This window comes from Lontra canadensis, unplaced genomic scaffold, assembly GCF_010015895.1.
Source record: "Lontra canadensis isolate GAN:19392208 unplaced genomic scaffold, GSC_riverotter_1.0 scaffold21, whole genome shotgun sequence".
Classification (NCBI taxonomy): Eukaryota; Metazoa; Chordata; class Mammalia; order Carnivora; family Mustelidae; genus Lontra; species Lontra canadensis.
In genome coordinates, this window is record NW_022631015.1 from 3,361,356 (window position 1) to 3,373,587 (window position 12,232).

General features: G+C 49.2%; 1 protein-coding gene across 2 annotated transcripts in view; it reads right to left on the reverse strand.

The window, feature by feature from the left end:
• The window catches only part of SLC22A23 (solute carrier family 22 member 23), a 167,158-nt gene that overhangs the window by 96,168 nt on the left and 58,758 nt on the right, over nt 1-12,232 (reverse strand). The gene's annotated exons all lie outside the window — the stretch shown is intronic.

Here is a 12,232-nt window from a genome sequence, read left to right on the forward strand (position 1 = left end):
ATGAGAAGCAGGTAGAATTTCGAAATGCAAATGGCAGATGGAAGGAAAAGGCATTTCAGGTAGAAGTAAGGGTACAGATGAAGGTGCGGGGAAGAAGGCTGGGAGCAGAGTGAAGAGGGAGTCCAAAGGCAGGACAGCCCTGGGGAAGGCGTGAAAGAGCCCTTCTGCTACTACGACAGCACCTCCTCCAGGGAGGCCTCCATCCTCCTGGTTGGGGCACTTGCCCCCGCAGTGCAACAACTGTGCCTAGACTGCACCAGATGCCTCCTCCTCTCTCTGGTCCATAAGCAACATGAGGATGGGCAGCTCTGCCCCCTTCCCTGGCTTTAGGGTGGTTCACCCCTAGGGCAGCCACACTGTAACCGAGAAGTCAGGCTGTTCCTGCAACTGCAGGTTGCAGCAAACTCAGCTAACCTGCAGAATCAGAGTGAACATGCTGTGTTCTAGAAAGACCCATGGGGGCCCCGAGTCCTACTGGCGAAGGAAGAGGCTAGGGCAGGGGAAGAGTCAGGAGACAACTGAGACAGGCAGGACCTCCTATAGGTGGGGCAGTGGCTCTGGGAAGGAGGTGCGGATGCCTCACACCTGGGGTCCTCTCTCCTGCAGAGAACGCTTGCTCTGGGAGCACCTCAAAGTCCTCCCACGGCCTGCCAGCCCCTCCGACAGCAGGAGATACACCGTCTGCCTGGCTGAGGACATTGCTGGTCAGCAGCTCCCAGGAATGCTTCTACGACCACCCAGTACACACATGTCAGCGCCGGGTGACATCTCCACGGGATGGGTTTACCTGGAAAGCATCAGTGATGGCACACACTAACTCCTGCATGTTTTCAACTCTCTTTAACACTCGGTACTGCTGCTGCTCCAAACAGCCCTTCCAGCCAGGCCTGCACTCCGGAGGGGGTGTGCTGGGAGGGGGTGTGCCGGGAGGCCAGAGGTCAACATGGCGATGGGTCACTGTGGTCATTGGGTGTGCACAGGGAGAATGTGGCCAGTTCTTCCAGGAATTAAAGACCAACTGAACATGAACCCCTCACCCGTGTGTCAGCACTCTGTCCTGCAAAACTTGAGGGGCGCTGAAACAAAACTTTTTATAGACGTCCATTACTGGCATTACTCCTCACGCAAGAAGCTGCCATTTTCCTTGAGAAGCCATCAGTTCTCCTTCCTGTACACATTCCCTGACAGCTCCGACCTCCCTTCACTCTCTGAGGGCCATGAGACTGTTACTCAGAGGTCTCCGTTCTGACTCGGGTGCAGACTCCCTCTGTCTGGCCGTAGGTCCATTCTCTTGACCTCTTGTCCCCAGCAGGTTTTAACAGGAAGGATGAGCTGGGCTGCAGTCTGGGCCCGAAGCTGCAGCTCTAGCAAAGCCCATCTTTATAGGCCGGGCTGGCCTGGGGCCCCCTGCCAGCCTGCCCCCGTCTGCGCTGTTTTCTCCATGATGTAAGTCTGATTCCCTTAATGAGCTCCCTGGAGATGCTCTCCCATACCTGGTTGGCCTCCGAGAGAAGTTCTGCTCTCTCATGCTGCGCGTAGACTGGGGCAGAAATTTACAACATCTTTCTTTTCTACCAAAGGGCCTTAACTGTCTTCTCCCCCAGAGACGCTCTTTCTTCTTGGCAAACGTCTTAGAATCTACTAGATTAGAAGCCCTCTGAGGGAAAGGCCCACTTTTTAATGAGAATCTATACACCTTAAACATCATCAAATGCTCCCTGGGAAAGCTCAGGGTATGCTTCTCATTTTCAAGGATGAAAATTGTCTCTCCTGCTATGGGACGCTGTCAGTGAACCCAAGGACCCCAAGCAGCGAACTCAAGGTATCACACTTGACAGGCGCAGGGGTGGGAGAGGAGAGGGTGGACAGCAGTCCTACTTGGTTCTGGAAATTTTAGCTTCTGTGAAAGAGAAAGGCAAACATACCTCGTGGGGACTGGAACGCTGCCATGTTTCCTTTCCCTCAATATTAAATTTCTCCCACTAATTCTACCCCTGCTCCATATCACCTTGAACACAAGTTGAAAGCCTAAACCTCTGGAGGACATGCTTAAGCCAGAAACTTATGCAATTCCCACTTGAAATCATGCAGCTGGGTGGGCTCAGATTACTGACGACTGCTCCAGCATCCCTCGGTTCCCAGCAGAAGCGTTTCAAAGGGTTCCTGCAGTTTTGTTCATTAGGGATGATGGATAATGTGCATACATTTCCCCAGTGTTTGGAATCTTAGAACAGGGTCAGTTTGAATCTTTGGGGGAGGGGGGCAAGGGAGAGGGAGAGAGAATGCCTGTGTGTGAGCAAAAAAAAGAGAAGACTATCAAAAACATGATGACAGATAAGGGGAGAGAAGGTGAGAGATACAGAAATCCTAAGTGTTCAAGACACAACGGACAGAAAACAGGTTCTGGGCTGGAACAGTGCTTGACAGGTGAACTGAGTACACTGAGTACTTACATGAGAAACCATATGGCCCCCAAAGCCGAAAATAGTTACTGTCTGGCCTGGTACAGAATAAGTTTGCTGCTCTGGTCCTGAGTGCTGCCATAAGGGAGGGTCCAGGGAGCAAAGGCCTCAGCCAATAGGTACCTGTTCAGGGCCAACGGAGTGAATGGTTTGCCCAAACTTGACAAGTTGAGCAGGTTTTGGAAATATTTAGGTGGACGTTGTAAATGAACAGAGGTCATTTTGGGCAAACAGGAGTGATCTGTTGAACACAGCACCTGTACCTGCACTAGCTACCTCCCCTGTAAGGGCAGACACAGTTGCATCAGCCGTGGGCAGAAGGTCTTCCTTTAGACCCCAGGAACAAGGAATTGACAGGAAGAATATCAAGGGAGTAACTTGCATGTACTGGTTAACGTATTTCTATATATCTGTGTCCCCTAACAAGGGTCTGCCAATGAAACAAACATTTCTTGACAGTATCAGAAAATCAGCCATGTTGGTATAAGACTTTGTAAAAAGTCTTACTGAACTGGACCCAAATTTTGGAACTTATTTCTTCTCTACAAAACTCTACACACCCAAGGTCGACGCTAATATTCTCTCACGCTAGTCCTAATTAAAAAAAAAAAAAATTGTACAGACAAGCTGTTTGCAAGGACAGAAAAGGTCTACAGGCTTGTGTGTTAGGCATGAGCTATGTCCTGGGGCAGTTCCAATCAATTCTCCACAATTTCAGAGCCTTACGACACTATAAGTTTATTTCTTGCTCACACTATGTGCCCACTGAGGGTTGGCGGGGGGCTCTGCTCATCACTGTTACTTGGGGTGCGGGTTCAGTGAGCAGATACTATCTTGAATGTTGCTGATTGATGTGTTACAGGCCTTGAAGCTGTCTTCTTGGTAATTAAATGCTCCAGCCCGGAAGGGACATGTCCATTCCGCTCACAGCTCATTGGCCAGAACTAGACACACGGGCCTGCCCCATCTCCAGGGAAATCCTGAAAAAAGGCACCAATGACATCCATAGTTTGTTATGCACGGATCATTCTTTTAAAATGTTTCAAATACACGTCACATGGGAAGACACTGATACGATTTCCCAGCTGCTCTGTGTCCTTAGAGAAATGGCTGACGTCTTGAGACCACTTTCTATGTTAGTTACAGAAGCGCGGAATAGGGCTGACCAAGTCACCTCAGTGTGAGGGGTTTCAGGAACATTCCCCGATAACAGCGTAACAACTGCCAGACTTAAAGCCTCAGGACCAAACCATGAGAAGCAGGGATCTGGCAAAGGGCGGGCACTCTCTGGCTAGACACTGTACAGCGATCCTGGTTCCACCACTTACCAACCAAGCAGCCCTGGTCAAGTGACCTGCCTTCTCCACTTTACTCACCATCTGTGAGGGGGTTCAGTGATAGTACCTTACTCCTCCTTCCACTCTTACAGTGACCTGGGGGAAGGTAACAGTGCCTGGCAGTGCCTGGCGAGCACTGGCTTCTGTCAGTCCTCTTTTCCTTCTCCTCATCATCCAGACTTCGCTCAGCCATATTTCTTTCAAACTAATTTGCTACTGCAATGAGCAAATTACATTCCACAATAATCTTGTGAAGCAGGTGTAAGTATCCCTGCTTAAGTCATGAGAGGACTAGGACTGACTCAGGTTTCAAATCTATCCGTCCGAGGCTGCCTTCTTTCCCTGCAATGCTCTGCTGGTGTGCTCCCCTGTCGTGAATGCAAGGGGGTCCACGTTATTGAAAGGAAAATGACCCAGCCCATGTTGTTCCCCCACTTGTACTCAGAGCTCTCCAAAGAAGCTATTCTGCTCAACCCGACGAGTAGAAGTCAGCGTTTTTCCTCCATCGGGCTATATGTGCTGAGCTTGGCAAAGCTAAGACCCCAACTCTCAGTTCTCTGTTGCAGGGTCTGCCAGGAACCAGGGAAGAAAGGGTTGGGATGGAAGATGGCAAGGTGGGGATCCAAACTCTGTCCCAGCCTGCAACTCAAATATTACGGTAGTATTTTTCCCATGCCTTCAGTCTGTATGTTATATATATACATCATTTATATGTTATATACACGCATGACAACCTCGAAGATGCATTTCGGTCCTAGTCTGTAAGTTGCTACTTTTTCACCTTGACCGTGACCATATCATTTTGCCTTGGGGCCTGATGTTTGTCCTTGTCCATACTAGGCTGGGAGGATCCACCTGGAAGGCCCACAGTGATCAAGCAGCAGTACTGGTCAACAGGTAATTAGACTGTCTGGACCAGTAGGGACGTGTCAGTTCTGCTCACAGCTCATTGGTCAGAACTAGACACAGAACCAGGGAAGTTCCGTAGAGCAGAGGTTGGCACCCTATAGGTTCTGGGCCAAATTTGACCCAATGCTTATTTTTGTAAACAAAGTGTTACTGGACCGCCCATCTGTTTAAGTATCATTTGTGGCTGCTTTCACACTACAGTGGCAGAGCTGAGTACTTACATGAGAAACCATATGGCCCCCAAAGTCGAAAATAGTTACTGTCTGGCCTGGTACAGAATAAGTTTGCTGAGCTCTGGTCCTGAGTGCTGCCATAAGGGAGGGTCCAGGGAGCAAAGGCCTCAGCCAAGCAAGAAGGGGGTTGTCCTGGGGTGTCTGGGTGGCTCAGTTGGTTAAGCATCTGACTTTTGGTTTCAGCTCAGGTCATGATCTTGGGGTCATGACATTGAGCCCTGCGACGGGGCTCCTTCAGTCAGGAGTCTGCTTAAGGTTCTCTCTCTTCCCTCCCTCGTCCCCTCCCCCAGCGCATGCTTGCACACCCCTCCCCCAATGTGTACATGTGCACACACTCGCTCCCTCTCTCTCTCTAATAAATAAATATATAAAATCTTCAAAAAAAAAAAAAACACAACAAAGAATGAGGTTGTGTTGATTACCATCCACAGGCAAACCCTTAGACCAAAGGGCATAGGGCTCGCTTCACAAATATTTTCTTATGTGCCAGATACTAGGACACAACAGCAAGCAAGATAAACTCAATCTTTGTCCTTTGGGAATTTAAAACTGCGTGTGGGGTTAAAGATGGGGCCTAAGGGAAGGAGAAGGCACAGAAATATGTAAAAAGGCAATGACAGGCCAAATCATGGTGGCACAGTCACACAGCAGTGAAACCCAGGAGCTGTAGCTGTGAAGGTCAACACAGATGTATCTTGGGAGTCATGGGGGGGTGGAAAAAAGCACAGGAAAACATGTGCTGTATGATTTGATTTACCAAAAGCCCCAAGCCAGGCAAAATGAAACGCTGTATTGTTTTTGGATCCCAAAAGACGAGGCAAATTAGAAACAAAAGCAGCGTGAAGAGAATAGCACGGCCAGGCTCACGGTCAGTGGGAGGGTAGCAGGGAGACTGGGATGGCTGTGGAGGGGCTGTTCAGGGCACTTCAAAAGTCACGACCACATATTCCTCTTCTAGAACTGGCTGGTGAGTACACAAAGGTACATGGTGTCAGAATCTTTTCTAGCCGACCTGTATTTCATTAGCCCTTTTATGTCTACTTGATATTGAATCCAAATGAATTTTATAAGTAGAAACAATGCGACAAGTGCTAGGATGCGGTAAGAAAGACCCCAGAGGGTGCTGCGGGCGCACAGTGGAGGGACCGCTAACTCGGATGCCAGGGCCAAGAGAGAATCCCTATGGAAAACGGCACATGTCTCGTGAGGACTGGAGCAAACTTCACCCTGAGAAGAAGCCAGGAAAGAGCCTTCCAGCAAAGAAGAGCCCATGCGAGGGTACAGAGATGCAACAGATTGCAAAGTTTTCAAGGAACTGAAACCAGCAAGTGAAGTGCTGCGTCGGGAAAGCAGGGTTGGCGAGGGTCCCCCTGGGGCCACGCTCGTGAGGCACAGTGAGAAATGTGTACTTTATCCCAAAAGCAACTGGAGCCTTTGAAGGATTTCAGCCAGGGAATGCAGACACACGATCAGAGTTGTCTTGGTATGCTAACACTGGTTTCCTCGGCTAGCCTCAAGTCTCTTCTGGTTGCCGCGGGGCTGAGAACAAGGCCAGTTCCTGTATGTGTGTGGCAACGGCCAACACACCTACTGCTTAAAAAAGTGGAACAAAGACAAGAGGGTGTCAGGCCAAAGTCAGCAGGCGTGTCATTAACACGACAGATGCTGATTGACCATAGACCATGAGAAGCAGAAACACGAAAGTTCTGTGTAGCTCAATTTTTTGTATGTTGAAATGAGTACCAGTGACTAATACAGATAAATGTGAGTGCCCTAGCTGACGATGGCAGAGATGCTCCGTGGTGTCTTTGCAAAGCGAAGCACATGATCCTTCTCTAAAGAATCTCCTACCATATGTCAACGTTATAATAATAGATTCTAATCTATCATTCTCATTTTTTTTTCAAGATTTTCTTTATTTATTTGAGAGAGAGAGAGAGAGAGACGGAGAGAGCAAGCACAAGCAACGGGAATGGCAGGCAGGGGAGAAGCAGACTCCATGAGGAGTGAGGAGCCCAATGTCGGGGTCGATTCCAGGACCCCAGGATCATAACCTGAGCCAAAGGCAGTATCTAAAAATGCCTAATTCTAAAAAATAAAAAAATAAATAGATAAAAAATAAAAATGTTTAATTCTTTAAAAGTATAGGTAAGTAAAGACTAAAACTGCCGTGAGTGCTTTTAAATCACAGCAATGGGAAAAATCAGTTAAAAACCACACTTCTAGGGTGCCTGGGTGGCTCAGTTGGTTAGGTGATTGCTTTTGGCTCAGGTCATGATCCCAGAGGCCTCGGATCGAGTTCTGTATTGGGCTCCCTGCTCAGTGGGGAGTCTCCTTCTCCCTCTGACCCTCTGCCCTCCTGTGCTCACGCTCTCTCATTTTCTCTCTCTCTAATAAATAAATAAAATCTTAAAACACACACACACACACACACACACACACACACACACAACTTCTCTAGTGCAAGAATAAACATGGATATACATGAGGCTACCAAGAAAACAAAAAGTAAGACCAGAAGACAGGTCTTCTGGTTTCATCATCACACCCCCTAGTTCAAACCTGGACCTTAATTACTCAATAATGACCATGCTTTGTCACCTCCTGTTACTTCTGTTGGAAACAATGTCAGTGTCATCTTTTACTTATTAATGCCTACAGCAGGTTAGACCAGATCTCCAAAGATCTTCTCCAAAGGGCACAGTGATGTTAAGAGTTCTCAGTGACCCAGCAACTCTATTTCAGAGCATGGATCTGAAAGCAGTGAAAGCAAGGCCTCAAACCCATGCTCAGACAGCCACGTTCAGAGCAACGGTACTCACAACAGCCCAAAGGTAGCAGAAATCCCAGCGTCCATCCCCAGAGAAACGGTTACACAAAATGTGGTGTGGGCATACCACGGAGCATTCGATATTCCGCCTTAACAAGGAACTTCAGACACAGCCTACATCATGGCCAAACCTTGAAGACCAAGTGAAGAAAGCCAGTCACAAAACGACAAATGCTGAATGATTCCACTGATGTGAGGAACCTGGAGGAGTCAGACTCATGGAGACAGAAAGTACAAGGGTGCGTGCCAGGGTCTAGGGGGAGGCGGCGGGGGAGTTAGTGTTTAACGAGTATAGAATATCAGTTTGGCAAGATGAAGAAGTCCTGAGAAGGAGGGTGGAGACTTCGTACAGGCGGGTGAGTGACTTAATGTCAGTGAGCTGTATGCTTAAATATGGTTATATTGGAAAATTCTAGGTTGTATATATTTTATCACAGTAAAACAAAAAGTTCCAAAACATGGCTGACTTAACTGAGCCACACACAGCTGAGTTTATTACAGACTAGACTTGCCCCGCATTGTTGGATTCAATTGTCTTGGTTCCCTTAAAAGTCTGTGGGTTTTTTGGGGAAGTCCCCCAAGTTCACAGCAAGTGCTTGGCCAGGTCAGGGCACCTTGTCCGTCTAGTTGCGGTGGCCCACACGGTACCCCACACGGGAGCCCACATGAGCATCCGCTACCAGCCTATATGGAAAACTTTAGAAACCCCTGTCCTCAGGGCAAAACATGTCTCAGAGAACACCTGGTCGCCAGGACGGAGAGCTGCCTTAGAGGGGAGGATGCTGTGAGGGCAAATCTGGTCACCTCATTTTTTTCAGTCCATCTTCTCTAAACAGCATCCACAGAATAATCCATTAGGCTGTCAAAACACTGCAGCAAGTGACCCCGCTCTGAGGTCAAGCAGCCTGGGGCCGAATTAAATGCATCGCATGCTAACTGACCCGGTGAGCACACTCCTCCGAAACACTGGTCCCTGCTGGACTCGGAGAAGAGACAGCAATAGTATGTTTTTAGAAGTACCTTTCCTAGGGGGGCCTGGGTGGCTCGGTCGGTTAAGTGTCTGCCTTCGGCTCAGGTCCTGGTCTCAGCGTCCTGGGATGAGTCTCACGTTGGGAATCTACGCTTAGTGGGGAGTCTGCTTCTCATGCTCCAACTCTCCCCCCTGCTCGTGCCCTCTCTCTCTCACATGAATAAATTAAAAAACAATCTTAAAAAAAAAAACAAATAACAAAAACCCAAAACCTTTCCTAGGTCTTTACTTCCTTGGCAAGATGGATTTTTAAATGACTCAGCACAACATTAGCTAGAAACATGACACTGGCATCACCAAGGCTGAGCGACCAACTTAGGTTCAGAAAGCGGGGGAAGGGGAGGGGAGAGAGGTAGGCAGGAAGGGCTGCTGCGGGGGTTGGGAGACGGCCCTAGCAGGCACTGTGGGAGGCAGACAGGCCTCTCAGCTGAAAAGAGAGAAGGAAAAAGAAACACCCACTTGTTTCACGGAAACCATCAACAGAGCCAACATCTATGAACTCTGAAGTGCCCCTTGTAACACATTTCTCCCTATTCCTCCTCCAAAAGTTGGCTTCTTTGAAAAGTCGGGGGAGGGGCTCAGAACAAAGCAGCCACAGGAGGCTCAGGGTCTTTCTGAGAGTCCTGTTCTTAGTGTCACAGAGGAGGCGGGCCAGGGGCTCTGAGGGCCCTTGTTCCCCAGCACCCCACTGGTGGTTGGACACAGCCCCAAAGCCCGAGCGGGCTTTGACGGCCAGTCCTTTTGTTTCCCAGATGAAGCAAGGGCGTCGGCAGGACCCAGCAACCCCACTTGTGGGTACGTGCCCCAAAGAACTGGAAGCAGTGTTTGCTGTGGCGGGATTCCCAACACCCAGGAGATGGAAACAGCCCCAAGACACCGTCACAGACAAATGGGCAAACAAACCGTAGTCTGTACCTGTAAGGGAGTACTACTCAGGCATAAAGAGGAAAGTCGGACACAGGCTACGATACAGGTGAGCCCAGAGGACATTATGCCGAGTGAAATAAGCCAGTCACAAAAGGACACACGCTGGATGAGTCTACTTTTGGGGTCCCTGGTGTCACCAAATTCACTGAGACAGAAAACAGAAAGGCGGTGGCAGGGGCTGGGGTGAGGGCAGAGGGCAACGGGGCATCAGTGTTTACCAGCGACAGAATTTCAGCCGGAAATGGACGGTGCTCATAGTTGCCCAACAACGCGAATGTACTAAACACAGCTGAGCTTCACACTCAGACATGGTTGAGACAATTTTATGCATTTTTTTAACCAGAATTGAAAATTTTTTTAAGTATATGCAAAGAATTGGAGTGTGAACAGAGAAATAAGCTAGTGAATTCGGAGTGGACATCAGGGAAGGCCCCTCTGAGGAGGGAAGAAGGGTGGAGGGCAGAGGTCTCTGGCGTCTTTCATTTCCGATGCTCTCTGACCACCCCACATCTTTACCCTTTCAGGCTATTTTCCGGCCACCCACCCTCCCGCCCCGCCCCATGCAGGTCTGAACCCAGCAGGGGATGGAGCTAAGACATCTCACTGACATTGTGAGGACCTCTGAAGTTCCCCACATGGGCCAGCCATAAGGGGAAAGGGTGCCCTGAGGTCCCAGCCAGCCCCTGGAGACCCACCCGAGGGGCAGGTGTCAGTGCAGAACTGCCTTGCCAGAACAAGTTTCAAAGATCTGCCCCACTGCTGCTCATTCTTGCTAGTGCCGCCAGCTTGAGGTCACTTGTCTCCAAAAGGTCATACTTGGCCAGAAAAAGGGTGAGCTAATGTATGAAAGGGACATCATAATTCTGTGTTTCAGAAACAGGCCCAGTGGGATGAGAGGAACAGACTTCTCCTGGCATCGGTGTTCCCAGGCCAGTTGCCACCAACCGTCTGTGAGCTCATCTGGAACAGTCACCGGCTGAAAGCCACGGCCAGGCGTTAAGGGAATGGGGCTCTCTTGACAATCTCTTGGCCTAAACTAAATCTCACATCCAGCGGACACTGAAGAAAAAAAGGTCTGGAAGAAAAATGCACGACTTCCTAGGAAATTTACAGATGCTCGGCCACCTTAGGTAACTGGCTTCAAATCACAGAACACACGAGTCTGATGTTTAAAGATTCCCTTCCGTGAGAATGGAGAGAGACCTACGCACCTCCTGATTCCCTCTACCTACCTCACTGCCTCTTTCTTCCAGGCCCAAAGCCTAGTCAAGTCCTCATTCAAAACCAACATGTGCAGGCCCAGGACGCCCTTCACGTCTGCAGTAACCTCAGTCCGCAGGCTCTCCATGAGCAAATGTCCTCAGAGCCCAGAGTAAACGTCCTTCTCTCAGGGGGCCAGACTGATGGGGTCTACTTCATGCTCACATGCGGGTTTAAATATCCCCTAAGGAATGATCCAAGCTGAAGGCAGCCCCTACAGCTACGCAAGCTCCAATTCATCGTCCATCTGGATAGAAACTAGGGAGCTGGCCTGTACCCTCACGGGACACTTGCTTGCTTTATTTTCAAAACATTAGTTGCAGGTCCTATGGGCTTAAATAAAATGCTGGCTGTGGGTCAAACCGTTGGCTGGACAGAGTTGGAGCCAAGGACTCTCACATGGACGCTGGAGTCCTGCCTAAAAGCCCCACATGCCAGTATGATTGATCCAATACGTACTGTTGAGATCGGTTCCTGTCTTTAAGCGAATCTGGTCAACCACGTGGATGGAACATAGAAGGACAGTACCTGACCCTTTATAATGATGAAGAGTTTCTCAGACTTACCAGAGACCCCTGATGAGATTGTTTCCATCTTTAGAGATGCCTCACTTCTCCCACAAAAGTTCTTACTGGGTTACTGGTTATCTACTAGGCAGGCACTGTGCGACACAAAGAGGAGGCAAGATCAGCTCTGTCCCCTTGCTCACGGAGCTAGAAGGAAGACAATGGCAACGACCCACATGGAAATCAACTAAAAATGGCAGGAAAGGGAAGATAAGGACCCTATGTCATCATTCATTCTTGACCAGCCCCTAATTTTATGCTCATTGAAACATGATTTGCACACAGACGTCCTCCCTGAGTCACTGAGACCTTATTCTGACTGCTACTAGTTCCCTCATCAATAGTCATGGGACATGGTTGAGCTCACTTTGAAGTCCAGCCAGCTCTTCTGGTGTCCTGTCCGAACCGATCTAGTTCAGGAGGACGTCATGAGAAATCTCGGCACATTACTTCTAGTATCAACAAACAGCTAGATGATAACTTCAGCTGTCCCTTGCGCTCCCCTTTACCATGGGGACACCGAGCACATCCGGCTTCAAGATTTTATAATCCTACAGCCACGTCTCTCCCGTACTACCGCTGCCTAGCTTTCCATCCTGTTTGGGGCGTTCGCTCACCCAACCGACCCACATTTAGATGCCCTTTCTGGCCAGGTACAAAGGACACAGCAGAGAAAAG